The sequence below is a fragment of the Schistocerca gregaria genome, chromosome 3, assembly GCF_023897955.1.
Source record: "Schistocerca gregaria isolate iqSchGreg1 chromosome 3, iqSchGreg1.2, whole genome shotgun sequence".
NCBI classification, from domain to species: Eukaryota; Metazoa; Arthropoda; class Insecta; order Orthoptera; family Acrididae; genus Schistocerca; species Schistocerca gregaria.
In genome coordinates, this window is record NC_064922.1 from 21,438,840 (window position 1) to 21,457,105 (window position 18,266).

The 18,266-nt window shown below is 47.4% G+C and overlaps 1 non-coding gene across 1 annotated transcript; it reads left to right on the forward strand.

The window, feature by feature from the left end:
- Positions 1-8,139: 8,139 nt before the first annotated feature.
- Positions 8,140-8,213, forward strand: Trnat-agu (transfer RNA threonine (anticodon AGU)). Its single transcript has one exon. It is a non-coding gene; the product is annotated as a tRNA-Thr (tRNA).
- Positions 8,214-18,266: the final 10,053 nt, after the last annotated feature.

Here is an 18,266-nt window from a genome sequence, read left to right on the forward strand (position 1 = left end):
TGGAGTGCACAATGGGGCTCGAGATGTGTTTGTTACCTCAGGTGCTGTATGATTGTCGACAAGGAGTGAAAACGGAGCAATTTGTGACGGCTCTTTCAATTTAAGACGTTAAAAACAGACGGAATTTGCATTTGTAATACCAGAGCATCGAAACTACTTGGAACTTTTGTGTATATGAACGTGTCCGCGCCTTTGTACTCTGCTCCCTTCACCGCTACAAACCAACCAACCATCGTGTCCGTGCGCATCAGAGTTGCAAAGAATGGGGAATAGCGCAGTTTGGTCGTGCATGGGGCGTAGCTCAGTTGTTAGAGCGTTCGCTTCGCATGTGAAAGGTCCAGGGTTCAAGCCGCGGCACCTCCTTTTTTTGTGGTCAGTGCATGGTAAGTGTTTGTCGCGGTGAACCTAAAGGCACGCAAGATGTTGCAAAGCCAGTGTCACAGACTGATATGATGTATACTGACGTAAGGAGAGCAAGATGTAAGTGTGGGTACCGGCTGTTATCGAGGTGTCATCGAGTGCAGATCTGTCTTAGGTATCACGGCTTAACCTCATTGAAGTCTAGAGGGTGGACAACACGTTCGTCTTACTCAGAGCGGTGTCCGAACTCTATTTTCGACGTTATACGTGCCACTTTCATTGTGGCCAACTACGATTCGATACAGAATGCACGAAACCTGAAAGACACCCTAACGGATACATAGAGAGTAGTGTTTGTCTGCTGAATAATGGGAGTGCAATGGTCTGTGTCGTCTATATGGCTGTATGAAGCACCATTAGTCTTCGGGGGGCGGGCGTAGCTCAGATGTTATAGTTGCGAGTCAGCCGCCGAGCGGGACGGACGTGTGGCGGACTTGGACGTCTGGCTGTAGTAAACACAGGCTGAGCCGCTGCGTTTGAGGTTAGTGGTGCTGCTAAGCCGCTATTCGTGTTGCACTTGTATTCATGAAGTTCTAGAATGAATAGGTCGACTGATTTGAGGAAAGACACTATCAAGTTTACTTTCGATCGAAATTTCGTTCGACCTAAAGCATTTGAAATTAAAGCATGGTTTATCGAAAAAGTATTGATTTACGGTGATGATGTTGTCGGAGTTTATCTCTCGTTTGTGACAAATGCTGTGTATCTGAAGATGAAAAGTCCAGAATTATGTAGTTCCATTGTGGATCGTTGCGGAGGTAGCGTGAAGTTTAATCATTCTGATGGGAATGTGAGTGACGTTGCTGTTAGTCATGCTGGGTACGGGATTCGTACGATCAGAGTGTCTGAGCTCCCTTTTGAAATTCCGCCCGAAGAACTTAATGTTGCCCTTCGGCCTTATGGCAGAATTATTTCCAATGTGGCAGAAAGGTGGTCTGAAGCTCATATGTTTCCTGTCTTGAACGGCGTAAGGCAAATTAAGATTGAATTACAGAAGCATGTCCCCTCTTATCTTAATATTTGTGGGTATCGTGCTTTGATTATCTATGATGGGCAACCGCGGACTTGCGCTTTATGCAATTCCACGGAACACATTCGTGCAGAATGTTCACGGAGGCGTGTCCCGCAGTTACCGCGTGACGAGATGCCGAGTTCCGGCCCTGTTGTTGGTATGAAGTTGTCATACGCTGCCGCTGCTGACTTCCACAGCCGAGGCGAGTCGGTGCCGCCTGTGCGCGGGGAGCCTGCTGCCTCGCGGGCGGTTGTCGATGATACTCCGGCTTCAAGCTCTAGATTTGCGGATGGTCTGCCGATCAGCTCCGCGCCCCTCGAATCTATGCCGACGCCAACTTTTTCCAACTCTCCCACTGTGGTTGCTCGTTCTTCCGCGGACTCGGCCGAAGATCCCCAAATACCCGCAACGGAGGTTTCCTTGCGTCGTCAGGATTCCCACCAACGTGAGGATATTGCCACTAGCTTCCGAGGAGTGGACGCTCCAGGCATCCACTCTGCGGGAACTATGAACGAAGATAGCAATCTGGACATTGGTTTCACGTTGGCGCCCACAGAAGACACTTGCGTCAAGGAAACCACAACGAGCGATAGTGTAGAATTGGAGACTGGGTTGCTACCAGTGGGAGCCATGGAAAAAGATGCGCCTCCTTCTGCCGTTGTGGAATGCGATACGCGGACTTTTGTCCGAAAAAAGGAACAGGCGACGTCAGACGTATCATCCGGTACTTCTCCTGACAGGTCGCAAACTTCATCTCCTGCTAGATCGCCGAAGAGATCTTCGAAGAAAGGCAAGAAGAGGAGATTGGCACACAAAGCAGCAGAGAGTTTAGCTCCTGCATTGCGGGAAAAGTTAAAACATTTAAGGGATAATGAACGACTACGAGTACAATGCCCAGTAGCACGAGTTAACGAGTGTACTGAAGCGGAGATGAGTCGTGCCGATGCAGATGATCTTCAACAACAACCTCGCGCACCGCTTGGCGTCGCAGGTTTGCAGACCGGCACTACTATGGATTTAGACCGAACTGTCTCAGGAAAAGGACTTGATTGGGCCGATGCCCAAGAAGATCGCACCGACCACGGAATGGAGATGGACCTGACACATGCTAGTGGCATTTAATTTTTTTTTAATGTCTATTTTTCTTTCTGACAGACGGAATGGAATGGTACAGACGTGACTCTGCATGGGGTATACTTCATTAGCCAATTTCTTTTACCTGCACCTATGCCAACGGAACTGACATATAATGTGACCACGATCAATATACATCGGATTCGCAGTGAAACGAAAGTCGCTTCTTTAAAAGATTTCCTTTACCAGTCGGATACTGATATAGCCCTCCTACAGGAATTTAATGTACACAACTTTTATTTCCCAGGTTTTCAAGAGATTTTAAATATTGCACCGGAAGCCACATGTGGGACTGCGATCCTTGTCAAAGATGGTATTGATGTGAAGGATATCTGTCTGTTAGAAAATGGGAGGGGCATCAGTTGTAAAATTTTTACTACTACTGTTTTAAATGTATATGTCCCCTCTGGTAACAACGCTAGAGATGATAGGGCCAAATTTTTAAGAACGATATGGTCTATTTACTTAAGGGGAATCCGGCGGAAGCTTTAATCGGTGGTGACTTTAATTGTGTACTTCACAAAAAGGATCAGCGACCAAATTTTAACTTCTCCAGGGAACTGGCGGCTTTGGTGACAAACATGAAGTGGACAGACGTGTGGGAAAGCAAATACCCCACGTTAGTCAAATTTACGTACATCAGTAGTCGCTCGCAAAGCAGAATAGACAGAATATACGTCACAGCAAACCTGGAAAATAAAATCAGTAGTATCGAAGTAATTCCCACTACCTTTTCGGACCATCTCGCAGTGAAATGCAGCATTCGGTTTCAGAAGCAAGGAACGTATTGGGGTCGCCCCTTATGGAAGCTGAATACCCATATGTTGTTCGAGGGTGCCCTATCAAGAACAGTAGCGGAGGTATGGCAGGCTGCTCTACGTATGCGCCATAAATACAGCTCTCGCCTTGCGTGGTGGACCTCATGTGCTAAAAAGAAATTGAGATCATCCCTAATAGCTTACGGGAGGGAGCGAGCGATGTGGTCTCGCAATACCGTTGAATTTTACTATACATGCTTAAGGGAACTATCAGCTCAGCAGATGACTGATGAGGTTTTCATTGAAATAAAGAAGATCAAGGCTCACCTCATAAGTCTCAAGCGACAACAGCTGGAGGGTTTAAAAATTAAATCTCGTGTCCCGACAACGGTGGAGGACGAAAACGCATCGCTGTACCACTTACTCGAACATGAAAGAAATAGAAGACGAGCGTTTATTGCTTGTCTTAGAGTGGGCGATAACCGGGTGCTGACGGAACACTCTGACATTTTAAATGCAGTTTATGGATTTTATCGTACGTTATATACTGATACCCGGTATAATCTAGACTGTGCGAACGATTTGCTACGAACTACTGGTATCGACAACGTTATCAATGACGAGGACAATGTGTCCCTTACCACTGCGATCACATGTGAGGAGGTGTTTGATATACTTAAATATTCGCCTACCCGTAAGTCCCCAGGGCCTGATGGCTTGCCTGTAGAGTTTTATTGTAAATTTTGGCCTCTCATCGGTAATCAATTCACAGAAGTGATAAATGAAGTGTTGCAAGGTGTTACTGTTCCACGCGAGTTCAAAGAAAGCGTAACTGTGCTAATACCAAAGGGAAGGAAAGCGACAGTTAAAGATCTCAATCAATTGAGACCGATATGTTTGATGAACTCGGATTATAAAATAATTGCACGTGTACTGAAGGAAAGACTGAGACCTCTAATGGAGAAGATCATAGGTGACCACCAAACCTGTCTCTCGGGGCGGAATATTTTTAAAACTGTTTGTGAATATAGGGATGTCTCTGCAATTTTTGCAACGTCATCCTCACCAGGAGGCCTTGCCTTTATCGACTTCTCAAAGGCTTTTGACAGGGTCAACCACTTATTTTTGTTCAGAACGTTGACCTATGTGGGTTTTAGTCAACATTTTGTGCAAGTTTTAATTAACATTGTTGAAGGCATCCAAACACAAGTGTCTGTAAATGGGCATTTCACTCCACCCATTGAAATTCGCAACGGCGTCCCGCAGGGAAGTCCTTTGTCAATGCTCCTGTATGTTGTTGCACTGGAGCCTTTACTAAGGAGACTCGATGTCGATCTTGAGGGCATCACGATATCTGGCGTTAACAACGTCACCAATGCATATGCTGATGACGTTGGAGTGGTTATTCGTAGTAACGAAGATTTAGAGAAATTAACTACGAATATTCAGATCTTTTGTGAAGCTACAGGCGCTAGGGTTAACGAGGTGAAGAGTTCGTTTTTAAATCTTAAAGGTCTTCAAGATGTCCGTTTGGAATGGGCACGCTCCGTCGATCGTCACACCGCTCTGGGTGTCACCTTTTACCGATGTCCGCTTCAGACCATGACCTACAATTGGAAGAAAGTACTGGATACAGTCAGAGGAGCCACAATACTCAATCAGACCAGACATCTGAACATTAAACAACGAATCAGAATAATTAATTGGTCCATTTTATCAAAAGCTATATATATATAGGTCAAATATTGCCAGTTTCGAAACCCATTGCCAAACGTATAATGAGTATCATTTGCCGATTTATATGGACAGGCAATATTTTTAGAGTAGCAGTCGGTACAGTTACGTTACCTTCCGCTGAAGGTGGCCTAGGTTTAACAGATATATGGCGGAAGACTACGGCGTTATATATAAAGAGGACCCTACAAATTATAGAAAAACATCCACATAGTATTACAGCCAGGCTGTATCGACTCCTACAGCCAGAAAATTTACGTCCACCCATAAATATAGGCGGAATTAATTATAAATTGAAATATATTCGCCAGTTCTTTTTAGAGATTAGCTACATGGACAGTATTGTCACGAATCCACAATCAAGGAATTGCAGGAAATTAATGGAACTCATAACAACGAAAGAACATGTCAACAAAATGGAGTGCAGATATCCCGACAAAGACTGGAAAAGAATTTGGAAAAATATTAGTAATCGTGAACTGTCTTCCGACATTCAGGCAACCTGGTACCGAGTTGTTAATAACGTAGTTTCCACTAACGAAAAGTTGCACTCCATTGGTCTTAGTGACACGATTGTGTGCACCCGATGTGACGCAGTTGACACATTGATCCACCGCTTTCTCTGTGGCGGATACGCCGAAATATGGAGGGGACTCCAACGGCGGGTAGCCTTTTGTAACCAGAACTGTTAGTACTGAGATCAATGTTGAAAAATTACTCTTCCCCGATGGTGTTTTCTTCCCTGTCCAGAAAACCAATGCTGTGTTGTGGTTGTTTGGCAATTATGTACATTACGTTATATCTGAACACGGCAATGACCGTGTTTTAGAATACGAATTATACGAACGAGCAAAATATTATCAGATATGTACGCGCAGGGACCACAAAAAAACTTTTGGTAACATGTTACACATTCTGTTTCAGAGACAAGGGATTGGATAAACATCTTAATAGCCCTCGTCTACGAAAAATGTAGTCACAGGCCAAAGTAGGGGATCGCTGTTGAGGGTGAAGTACGGTGGGGACTTCGTGTGCCCCAGGGCCGCTACGGTAGCCGTGAAGGCCTCGGACAGAACCCCGAAACGGCACTGCGGCTTCACACTTACTGCTGGATGAACCCCATATCTCCAGCAACTACTTTCATCTATGATGATTTTCCAGGATCTCGGTAATATCGGAAGGTGGTTTCGTTGCACACAATGCAGTGGAAGCTTCTTGCACGTGTTCCTCAGTTACAATCTTTCTATTTTTGTTTAATTTTTTTCAGTATGAAGCAAGAGTGACAATTTATTAATTCCCAAGAAGCCTTAATTTTTCAATTTTCAGTTCTACGGAGGAGAAGCCTCACATGGCGAAGAAGCCAAACATCATTTCATTTCCCTAACTGTCACAGTAAATTTGAAAAAAAAATCAGTCGATATAGCATAGAAGCTCGCCGAAGAAGGCATAAAAGGAGAGCGAATGGATGGGCTGTGTGGGGAGAAGGGAGGCAAAAAAAAAAAAAATAAAAAAAAAGAAGATGGTAGAGCGCTCGCTTAGTATGCGAGAGGTACTGGGATCAATACCCAGTGCTTCCAGAATTTTTAACACACCTACATGCGCACCTTGCCACGCAAGTGGAATAATTCACAGCCAGCAGATGTGTCTAGGAAGATACAAGCGAATGATTAGCATCCACAATTGGCAAGCGTGCTGTTATTAGTGCGCGGGAAGCACCCTCCTCCCACGCCTACACTTAATTTAGAAACAGTACAAGTGTTCCCGTAAGATTCTCAAGCCTATGTCGGAAAGATCTGCCTTGCGCCGAGTTCACGTAAATCGCACTGCACATTCCTATTCTTTGCGTGCAGTCGGCTGCTACTGGTGTTGCTAGTTGTGACTGCTGATAACAGATACCGTAGCAATCAATTCATGGAGTGAGTTGTATGTTTTGCGATAGTCTGTCTCTGACAAGCAAGCACAGGTGACATAGGTGCGAACACAGGAAGCTTGCAGACCCTCGCTGCCTGCAGACACCGAGCAGCCACACTAGGAGGGTGGCCTAAGCCGTAGGCGAAATGTGCTCATTCGCTTTGGCGCGACGTCGAACTATAAATAATGCTGTCACTAGCGTAAGCGTCGTGGAAAGTCGGAAAAGTCGGCTGCGTGGGTGAGTGAAAAGTTTGGATAGCGTTTCGTAGTATGCGAAGTGCAATGGAGATGCGGAAACTTGTTGTGGCCCAGTGTTTTGCAGTTGGACGACAAGATTGGTACACAGTAGTAAAGAACGAGGCACTGAGTTGGCAGGAATAATGGAGTGCACAATGGGGCTCGAGATGTGTTTGTTACCTCAGGTGCTGTATGATTGTCCACAAGGAGTGAAAACGGAGCAATTTGTGAAGGCTCTTTCAATTTAAGACGTTAAAAACAGATGGAATTTGCATTTGTAATACCAGAGCATCGAAACTACTTGGAACTTTTGTGTATATGAACGTGTCCGCGCCTTTGTACTCTGCTCCCTTCACCGCTACAAACCAACCAACCATGGTGTCCGTGCGCATCAGAGTTGCAAAGAATGGGGAATAGCGCAGTTTCGTCGTGCTTGGGGCGTAGCTCAGTTCTTAGAGCGTTCGCTTCGCATGTGAAAGGTCCAGGGTTCAAGCCGCGGCGCCTCCATTTTTTGTGGTCAGTGCATGGTAAGTGTTGGTCGCGGCGAACCTAAAGGCACGCAAGATGTTGCAAAGCCAGCGTCACAGACTGATATGATGTATACTGACGTAAGGAGAGCAAAATGTAAGTGTGGGGACCGGCTGTTATCGAGGTGTCATCGAGTGCAGATCTGTCTTAGGTATCACGGCTTAACCTCATTGAAGTCTAGAGGGTGGACAACACGTTCGTCTTACTCAGAGCGGTGTCCGAACTCTATTTTCGACGTTATACGTGCCACTTTCATTGTGGCCAACTACGATTCGACACAGAATGCACGAAACCTGAAAGACACCCTAACGGATACATAGAGAGTAGTGTTTGTCTGCTGAATAATGGGAGTGCAAGGGTCTGTGTCGTCTATATGGCTGTATGAAGCACCATTAGTCTTCGGGGGGCGGGCGTAGCTCAGATGGTAGAGCGCTCGCTTAGTATGCGAGAGGTACTGGGATCAATTCCCAGTGCCTCCAGAATTTTTAACACACCTACATGCGCACCTTGCCATGCAAGTGGAATAATTCACAGCCAGCAGATGTGTCTAGGAAGATGCAAGAGAATGATTAGCATCCACAATTGGCAAGCGTGCTGTTATTAGTGCGCGGGAAGCACCCTCCTCCCACGCCTACACTTAATTTAGAAACAGTACAAGTGTTCCCGTAACATTCTCAAGCCTATGTCGGAAAGATCAGCCTTGCGCCGAGTTCACGTAAATCGCACTGCACATTCCTATTCTTAGCGTGCAGTCGGCTGCTACTGGTGTTGCTAGTTGTGACTGCTGATAACAGATGCCGTAGCAATCAATTCATGGAGTGAGTTGTATGTTTTGCGATAGTCTGTCTCCGACAAGCAAGCACAGGTGACATAGTTGCGAACACAGGAAGCTTGCAGATCCTCGCTGCCTGCAGACACCGAGCAGCCACACTAGGAGGGCGGCCTAAGCCGTAGACGAAATGTGCTCATTCGCTTTGGCGCGACGTCGAACTATAAATAATGCTGTCACTAGCGTGAGCGTCGTGGAAAGTCGGAAAAGTCGGCTGCGTGGGTGAGTGCCAAGTTTGGATAGCGTTTCGTAGTATGCGAAGTGCAATGGAGATGCGGAAACTTGTTGTGGCCCAGTGTTTTGCAGTTGGACGACAAGATTGGTACACAGTAGTAAAGAACGAGGCACTGAGTTGGCAGGAATAATGGAGTGCACTATGGGGCTCGAGATGTGTTTGTTACCTCAGGTGCTGTATGATTGTCGACAAGGAGTGAAAACGGAGCAATTTGTGACGGCTCTTTCAATTTAAGACGTTAAAAACAGATGGAATTTGCATTTGTAATACCAGAGCATCGAAACTACTTGGAACTTTTGTGTATATGAACGTGTCCGCGCCTTTGTACTCTGCTCCCTTCACCGCTACAAACCAACCAACCATGGTGTCCGTGCGCATCAGAGTTGAAAAGAATGGGGAATAGCGCAGTTTCGTCGTGCATGGGGCGTAGCTCAGTTCTTAGAGCGTTCGCTTCGCATGTGAAAGGTCCAGGGTTCAAGCCGCGGCGCCTCCATTTTTTGTGGTCAGTGCATGGTAAGTGTTGGTCGCGGTGAACCTAAAGGCACGCAAGATGTTGCAAAGCAAGCGTCACAGACTGATATGATGTATACTGACGTAAGGAGAGCAAGATGTAACTGTGGGGACCGGCTGTTATCGAGGTGTCATCGAGTGCGGATCTGTCTTAGGTATCACGGCTTAACCTCATTGAAGTCTAGAGGGTGGACAACACGTTCGTCTTACTCAGAGCGGTGTCCGAACTCTATTTTCGACGTTATACGTGCCACTTTCATTGTGGCCAACTACGATTCGATACAGAATGCACGAAACCTGAAAGACACCCTAACGGATACATAGAGAGTAGTGTTTGTCTGCTGAATAATGGGAGTGCAAGGGTCTGTGTCGTCTATATGGCTGTATGTAGCACCATTCTTCTTCGGGGGGGCGGGCGTAGCTCTGATGGTAGAGCGCTCGCTTAGTATGCGAGAGGTACTGGGATCAATTCCCAGTGCCTCCAGAATTTTTAACACACCTACATGCGCACCTTGCCATGCAAGTGGAATAATTCACAGCCAGCAGATGTGTCTAGGAAGATGCAAGAGAATGATTAGCATCCACAATTGGCAAGCGTGCTGTTATTAGTGCGCGGGAAGCACCCTCCTCCCACGCCTACACTTAATTTAGAAACAGTACAAGTGTTCCCGTAAGATTCTCAAGCCTATGTCGGAAAGATCTGCCTTGCGCCGAGTTCACGTAAATCGCACTGCACATTCCTATTCTTAACGTGCAGTCGGCTGCTACTGGTGTTGGTAGTTGTGACTGCTGATAACAGATGCCGTAGCAATCAATTCATGGAGTGAGTTGTATGTTTTGCGATAGTACAGGTGACATAGGTGCGAACACAGGAAGCTTGCAGACCCTCGCTGCCTGCAGACACCGAGCAGCCACACTAGGAGGGTGGCCTAAGCCGTAGGCGAAATGTGCTCATTCGCTTTGGCGCGACGTCGAACTATAAATAATGCTGTCACTAGCGTGAGCGTCGTGGAAAGTCGGACAAGTCGGCTGCGTGGGTGAGTGCCAAGTTTGGGGAGCGTTTCGTAGTATGCGAAGTGCAATGGAGATGCGGAAACTTGTTGTGGCCCAGTGTTTTGCAGTTGGACGACAAGATTGGTACACAGTAGTAAAGAGCGAGGCACTGAGTTGGCAGGAATAATGGAGTGCACAATGGGGCTCGAGATGTGTTTGTTACCTAGGGTGCTGTATGATTGTCCACAAGGAGTGACAACGGAGCAATTTGTGACGGCTCTTTCAATTTAAGACGTTAAAAACAGATGGAATTTGCATTTGTAATACCAGAGCATCGAAACTACTTGGAACTTTTGTGTATATGAATGTGTCCGCGCCTTTGTACTCTGCTCCCTTCACCGCTACAAACCAACCAACCATCGTGTCCGTGAGCATCAGAGTTGCAAAGAATGGGGAATAGCGCAGTTTGGTCGTGCATGGGGCGTAGCCCAGTTCTTAGAGCGTTCGCTTCGCATGTGAAAGGTCCAGGGTTCAAGCCGCGGCGCCTCCTTTTTTTGTGGTCAGTGCAAGGTAAGTGTTGGTCGCGGCGAACCTAAAGGCACGCAAGATGTTGCAAAGCAAGCGTCACAGACTGATATGATGTATACTGACGTAAGGAGAGCAAGATGTAACTGTGGGGACCGGCTGTTATCGAGGTGTCATCGAATGCAGATCTGTCTTAGGTATCACGGCTTAACCTCATTGAAGTCTAGAGGGTGGACAACACGTTCGTCTTACTCAGAGCGGTGTCCGAACTCTATTTTCGACGTTATACGTGCCACTTTCATTGTGGCCAACTACGATTCGATACAGAATGCACGAAACCTGATAGACACCCTAACGGATACATAGAAAGTAGTGTTTGTCTGCTGAATAATGGGAGTGCAAGGGTCTGTGTCGTCTATATGGCTGTATGTAGCACCAATCTTCTTCGGGGGGGGGGGGGCGGGCGTAGCTCTGATGGTAGAGCGCTCGCTTAGTATGCGAGAGGTACTGGGATCAATACCCAGTGCCTCCAGAATTTTTAACACACCTACATGCGCACCTTGCCATGCAAGTGGAATAATTCACAGCCAGCAGATGTGGCTAGGAAGATGCAAGCGAATGATTAGCATCCACAATTGGCAAGCGTGCTGTTATTAGTGCGCGGGAAGCACCCTCCTCCCACGCCTACACTTAATTTAGAAACAGCACAAGTGTTCCCGTAAGATTCTCAAGCCTATGTCGGAAAGATCTGCCTTGCGCCGAGTTCAAGGAAATCGCACTGCACATTCCTATTCTTAGCGGGCAGTCGGCTGCTACTGGTGTTGCTAGTTGTGACTGCTGATAACAGATGCCGTAGCAATCAATTCATGGAGTGAGTTGTATGTTTTGCGATAGTCTGTCTCTGACAAGCAAGCACAGGTGGCATAGGTGCGAACACAGGAAGCTTGCAGACACTCGCTGCCTGCAGACACCGAGCAGCCACACTAGGAGGGTGGCCTAAGCCGTAGGCGAAATGTGCTCATTCGCTTTGGCGCGACGTCGAACTATAAATAATGCTGTCACTAGCGTGAGCGTCGTGGAAAGTCGGAAAAGTCGGCTGCGTGGGTGCGTGCCAAGTTTGGGGAGCGTTTCGTAGTATGCGAAGTGCAATGGAGATGCGGAAACTTGTTGTGGCCCAGTGTTTTGCAGTTGGACGACAAGATTGGTACTCAGTAGTAAAGAGCGAGGCACTGAGTTGGCAGGAATAATGGAGTGCACAATGGGGCTCGAGATGTGTTTGTTACCTCAGGTGCTGTATGATTGTCGACAAGGAGTGAAAACGGAGCAATTTGTGACGGCTCTTTCAATTTAAGACGTTAAAAACAGACGGAATTTGCATTTGTAATACCAGAGCATCGAAACTACTTGGAACTTTTGTGTATATGAACGTGTCCGCGCCTTTGTACTCTGCTCTCTTCACCGCTACAAACCAACCAACCATCGTGTCCGTGCGCATCAGAGTTGCAAAGAATCGGGAATAGCGCAGTATGGTCGTGCATGGGGCGTAGCTCAGTTGGTAGAGCGTTCGCTTCGCATGTGAAAGGTCCAGGGTTCAAGCCGCGGCGCCTCCATTTTTTGTGGTCAGTGCATGGTAAGTGTTGGTCGCGGTGAACCTAAAGGCACGCAAGATGTTGCAAAGCCAGCGTCACAGACTGATATGATGTATACTGACGTAAGGAGAGCAAGATGTAACTGTGGGGACCGGCTGTTATCGAGGTGTCATCGAGTGCAGATCTGTCTTAGGTATCACGGCTTAACCTCATTAAAGTCTTGAGGGTGGACAACACGTTCGTCTTACTCAGAGCGGTGTCCGAACTCTATTTTCGACGTTATACGTGCCACTTTCATTGTGGCCAACTACGATTCGATACAGAATGCACGAAACCTGAAAGACACCCTAACGGATACATAGAGAGTAGTGTTTGTCTGCTGAATAGTGGGAGTTCAAGGGTCTGTGTCGTCTAAAGGCTGTATGTAGCACCATTATTCTTCGGGGAGGCGGGCGTAGCTCAGATGGTAGAGCGCTCGCTAAGTATGCGAGAGGTACTGGGATCAATACCCAGTGCCCCCAGAATTTTTAACACACCTACATGCGCACCTTGCCATGCAAGTGGAATAATTCACAGCCAGCAGATGTGTCTAGGAAGATGCAAGCGAATGATTAGCATCCACAATTGGCAAGCGTGCTGTTATTAGTGCGCGGGAAGCACCCTACTTCCATGCCTACACTTAATTTAGAAGATACAAGCGAATGATTAGCATCCACAATTGGCAAGCGTGCTGTTATTAGTGCGCGGGAAGCACCCTCCTCCAACGCCTACACTTAATTTAGAAACAGTACAAGTGTTCCCGTAAGATTCTCAAGCCTATGTCGGAAAGATCTGCCTTGCGCCGAGTTCACGTAAAACCCACTGCACATTCCTATTCTTTGCGTGCAGTCGGCTGCTACTGGTGTTGCTAGTTGTGACTGCTGATAACAGATGCCGTAGCAATCAATTCATGGAGTGAGTTGTATGTTTTGCGATAGTCTGTCTCTGACAAGAAAGCACAGGTGACATAGGTGCGATCACAGGAAGCTTGCAGACCCTCGCTGCCTGCAGACACCGAGCAGCCACACTAGGAGGGCGGCCTAAGCCGTAGGCGAAATGTGGTCATTCGCTTTGGCGCGACGTCGAACTATAAATTATGCTGTCACTAGCGTGAGCGTCGTGGAAAGTCGGAAAATTCGGCTGCGTGGGTGCGTGACAAGTTTGGTGAGCGTTTCGTAGTATGCGAAGTGCAATGGAGATGGGGAAACTTGTTGTGGCCCAGTGTTTTGCAGTTGGACGACAAGATTGGTACACAGTAGTAAAGAGCGAGGCACTGAGTTGGCAGGAATAATGGAGTGCACAATGGGGCTCGAGATGTGTTTGTTACCTCAGGTGCTGTATGATTGTCGACAAGGAGTGAAAACGGAGCAATTTGTGACGGCTCTTTCAATTTAAGACGTTAAAAACAGATGGAATTTGCATTTGTAATACCAGAGCATCGAAACTACTTGGAACTTTTGTGTATATGAATGTGTCCGCGCCTTTGTACTCTGCTCCCTTCACCGCTACAAACCAACCAACCATCGTGTCCGTGAGCATCAGAGTTGCAAAGAATGGGGAATAGCGCAGTTTGGTCGTGCATGGGGCGTAGCTCAGTTCTTAGAGCGTTCGCTTCGCATGTGAAAGGTCCAGGGTTCAAGCCGCGGCGCCTCCTTTTTTTGTGGTCAGTGCAAGGTAAGTGTTGGTCGCGGCGAACCTAAAGGCACGCAAGATGTTGCAAAGCAAGCGTCACAGACTGATATGATGTATACTGACGTAAGGAGAGCAAGATGTAACTGTGGGGACCGGCTGTTATCGAGGTGTCATCGAATGCAGATCTGTCTTAGGTATCACGGCTTAACCTCATTGAAGTCTAGAGGGTGGACAACACGTTCGTCTTACTCAGAGCGGTGTCCGAACTCTATTTTCGACGTTATACGTGCCACTTTCATTGTGGCCAACTACGATTCGATACAGAATGCACGAAACCTGATAGACACCCTAACGGATACATAGAAAGTAGTGTTTGTCTGCTGAATAATGGGAGTGCAAGGGTCTGTGTCGTCTATATGGCTGTATGTAGCATCAATCTTCTTCGGGGGGGGGCGGGCGTAGCTCTGATGGTAGAGCGCTCGCTTAGTATGCGAGAGGTACTGGGATCAATACCCAGTGCCTCCAGAATTTTTAACACACCTACATGCGCACCTTGCCATGCAAGTGGAATAATTCACAACCAGCAGATGTGGCTAGGAAGATGCAAGCGAATGATTAGCATCCACAATTGGCAAGCGTGCTGTTATTAGTGCGCGGGAAGCACCCTCCTCCCACGCCTACACTTAATTTAGAAACAGCACAAGTGTTCCCGTAAGATTCTCAAGCCTATGTCGGAAAGATCTGCCTTGCGCCGAGTTCACGTAAATCGCACTGCACATTCCTATTCTTTGCGTGCAGTCGGCTGCTACTGGTGTTGCTAGTTGTGACTGCTGATAACAGATGCCGTAGCAATCAATTCATGGAGTGAGTTGTATGTTTTGCGATAGTCTGTCTCTGACAAGCAAGCACAGGTGGCATAGGTGCGAACACAGGAAGCTTGCAGACACTCGCTGCCTGCAGACACCGAGCAGCCACACTAGGAGGGTGGCCTAAGCCGTGGGCGAAATGTGCTCATTCGCTTTGGCGCGACGTCGAACTATAAATAATGCTGTCACTAGCGTGAGCGTTGTGGAAAGTCGGAAAAGTCGGCTGCGTGGGTGCGTGCCAAGTTTGGGAAGCGTTTCGTAGTATGCGAAGTGCAATGGAGATGCGGAAACTTGTTGTGGCCCAGTGTTTTGCAGTTGGACGACAAGATTGGTACTTAGTAGTAAAGAGCGAGGCACTGAGTTGGCAGGAATAATGGAGTGCACAATGGGGCTCGAGATGTGTTTGTTACCTCAGGTTTTGTATGATTGTCGACAAGGAGTGAAAACGGAGCAATTTGTGAGGGCTCTTTCAATTTAAGACGTTAAAAACAGACGGAATTTGCATTTGTAATACCAGAGCATCGAAACTACTTGGAACTTTTGTGTATATGAACGTGTCCTCGCCTTTGTACTCTGCTCTCTTCACCGCTACAAACCAACCAACCATCGTGTCCGTGCGCATCAGAGTTGCAAAGAATCGGGAATAGCGCAGTATGGTCGTGCATGGGGCGTAGCTCAGTTGGTAGAGCGTTCGCTTCGCATGTGAAAGGTCTAGGGTTCAAGCCGCGGCGCCTCCATTTTTTGTGGTCAGTGCATGGTAAGTGTTGGTCGCGGTGAACCTAAAGGCACGCAAGATGTTGCAAAGCCAGCGTCACAGACTGATATGATGTATACTGACGTAAGGAGAGCAAGATGTAACTGTGGGGACCGGCTGTTATCGAGGTGTCATCGAGTGCAGATCTGTCTTAGGTATCACGGCTTAACCTCATTAAAGTCTTGAGGGTGGACAACACGTTCGTCTTACTCAGAGCGGTGTCCGAACTCTATTTTCGACGTTATACGTGCCACTTTCATTGTGGCCAACTACGATTCGATACAGAATGCACGAAACCTGAAAGACACCCTAACGGATACATAGAGAGTAGTGTTTGTCTGCTGAATAGTGGGAGTTCAAGGGTCTGTGTCGTCTAAAGGCTGTATGTAGCACCATTATTCTTCGGGGAGGCGGGCGTAGCTCAGATGGTAGAGCGCTCGCTAAGTATGCGAGAGGTACTGGTATCAATACCCAGTGCCCCCAGAATTTTTAACACACCTACATGCGCACCTTGCCATGCAAGTGGAATAATTCACAGCCAGCAGATGTGTCTAGGAAGATGCAAGCGAATGTTTAGCATCCACAATTGGCAAGCGTGCTGTTATTAGTGCGCGGGAAGCACCCTACTTCCATGCCTACACTTAATTTAGAAGATACAAGCGAATGATTAGCATCCACAATTGGCAAGCGTGCTGTTATTAGTGCGCGGGAAGCACCCTTCTCCAACGCCTACACTTAATTTAGAAACAGTACAAGTGTTCCCGTAAGATTCTCAAGCCTATGTCGGAAAGATCTGCCTTGCGCCGAGTTCACGTAAATCCCACTGCACATTCCTATTCTTTGCGTGCAGTCGGCTGCTACTGGTGTTGCTAGTCTTGACTGCTGATAACAGATGCCGTAGCAATCAATTCATGGAGTGAGTTGTATGTTTTGCGATAGTCTGTCTCTGACAAGAAAGCACAGGTGACATAGGTGCGAACACAGGAAGCTTGCAGATCCTCGCTGCCTGCAGACACCGAGCAGCCACACTAGGAGGGCGGCCTAAGCCGTAGGCGAAATGTGGTCATTCGCTTTGGCGCGACGTCGAACTATAAATTATGCTGTCACTAGCGTGAGCGTCGTGGAAAGTCGGAAAATTCGGCTGCGTGGGTGCGTGCCAAGTTTGGGGAGCGTTTCGTAGTATGCGAAGTGCAATGGAGATGGGGAAACTTGTTGTGGACCAGTGTTTTGCAGTTGGACGACAAGATTGGTACACAGTAGTAAAGAGCGAGGCACTGAGTTGGCAGGAATAATGGAGTGCACAATGGGGCTCGAGATGTGTTTGTTACCTCAGGTGCTGTATGATTGTCGACAAGGAGTGAAAACGGAGCAATTTGTGACGGCTCTTTCAATTTAAGACGTTAAAAACAGATGGAATTTGCATTTGTAATACCAGAGCATCGAAACTACTTGGAACTTTTGTGTATATGAACGTGTCCGCGCCTTTGTACTCTGCTCCCTTCACCGCTACAAACCAACCAACCATGGTGTCCGTGCGCATCAGAGTTGCAAAGAATGGGGAATAGCGCAGTTTCGTCGTGCATTGGGCGTAGCTCAGTTCTTAGAGCGTTCGCTTCGCATGTGAAAGGTCCAGGGTTCAAGCCGCGGCGCCTCCATTTTTTGTGGTCAGTGCATGGTAAGTGTTGGTCGCGGTGAACCTAAAGGCACGCAAGATGTTGCAAAGCAAGCGTCACAGACTGATATGATGTATACTGACGTAAGGAGAGCAAGATGTAACTGTGGGGACCGGCTGTTATCGAGGTGTCATCGAGTGCAGATCTGTCTTAGGTATCACGGCTTAACCTCATTGAAGTCTAGAGGGTGGACAACACGTTCGTCTTACTCAGAGCGGTGTCCGAACTCTATTTTCGACGTTATACGTGCCACTTTCATTGTGGCCAACTACGATTCGATACAGAATGCACGAAACCTGAAAGACACCCTAACGGATACATAGAGAGTAGTGTTTGTCTGCTGAATAATGGGAGTGCAAGGGTCTGTGTCGCCTATATGGCTGTATGTAGCACCAATCTTCTTCGGGGGGGCGGGCGTAGCTCTGATGGTAGAGCGCTCGCTTAGTATGCGAGAGGTACTGGGATCAATACCCAGTGCCTCCAGAATTTTTAACACACCTACATGCGCACCTTGCCATGCAAGTGGAATAATTCACAGCCAGCAGATGTGTCTAGGAAGATGCAAGCGAATGATTAGCATCCACAATTGGCAAGCGTGCTGTTATTAGTACGCGGGAAGCACCCTCCTCCCACGCCTACACTTAATTTAGAAACAGCACAAGTGTTCCCGTAAGATTCTCAAGCCTATGTCGGAAAGATCTGCCTTGCGCCGAGTTCACGTAAATCGCACTGCACATTCCTATTCTTTGCGTGCAGTCGGCTGCTACTGGTGTTGCTAGTTGTGACTGCTGATAACAGATGCCGTAGCAATCAATTCATGGAGTGAGTTGTATGTTTTGCGATAGTCTGTCTCTGACAAGCAAGCACAGGTGACATAGGTGCGAACA